Source organism: Echinops telfairi, unplaced genomic scaffold, assembly GCF_000313985.2.
Source record: "Echinops telfairi isolate 266 unplaced genomic scaffold, ASM31398v2 ScPeMD7_7409;HRSCAF=8447, whole genome shotgun sequence".
NCBI classification, from domain to species: domain Eukaryota; kingdom Metazoa; phylum Chordata; class Mammalia; order Afrosoricida; family Tenrecidae; genus Echinops; species Echinops telfairi.
In genome coordinates this window covers 16,230,554-16,231,462 of record NW_022111309.1, presented here as the reverse complement: position 1 = coordinate 16,231,462, position 909 = coordinate 16,230,554, and positions in this window count along the sequence as shown.

Sequence of the window (909 nt, the reverse complement as noted above, 5' to 3'; positions counted from 1 at the left end):
TCAAAGTGCAAACCATAAAAAGAGATAAGGAGGGACACTATATAATGCTCAAGGGAATGGTAGACAAAGGACCACTAAGCATTGTAAACATATATTCCCTGAATGAGAGACCTGCTAAATACGTCAACCAAACTCTCTAAAAGATTAAAAAAGAAATCACAGTCTCAACAATTATAGTGGGTGACTTCAATACACCGCTCTCTGAGAAAGATAGATTGCATGAAAAGAAACTCAACAAGGGGGCTATAGATCTAAGCACTATAATTAGACAATTTGACCTGATACCGTGTTTCCCTGAAAGTTAGACATCCCCTGAAAATATGACCTACTTACTGTTTTGCCTCTTGCTGAAATATGTCATCCCCTGAAAATAAGACCTCCCCGAACATAAGGCCTCCCTGATAATAAGGCCTTCCCTGAACATAAGGCCTCCTCAATAATAAGGCCTCGCCTGAAGCTACCGTAACTCTGGGCTCTGGACCGTAGTGGCGGGCACTGCCGTGCAGCTCACTGTTGGCCACAGCGCAGTCGGAGCTTGTGACTTGCAAGAGGTTGTGACTTGGGTGAAGAATTCATGGGTTAAAGTCACTGACAAGTTGCATTGAAAATGCACTAAGAGCAGGCTCCTTGGTCAGAGGTACTCATTTAAGGAAAGTGCTATTGCTAAACATGAGAGATTTGGTCCACTCATTCTGAAAGAAATGGAGTCACTAGAAATTCACCAGGAAATTCAGGGTTTGGATTGTTATGATGATGTTCCCGAAGATGATGACATGACTGTCATTGAATAAATGAGTAAATGTACTATAGATTGTTTTACATGGAAATAATGGTAGCAACAAGAAATTCTTGATACAGTAGGATTCACAGTTTGTCTGGTTATGCTGGTTTGTGATGACAACTACTACC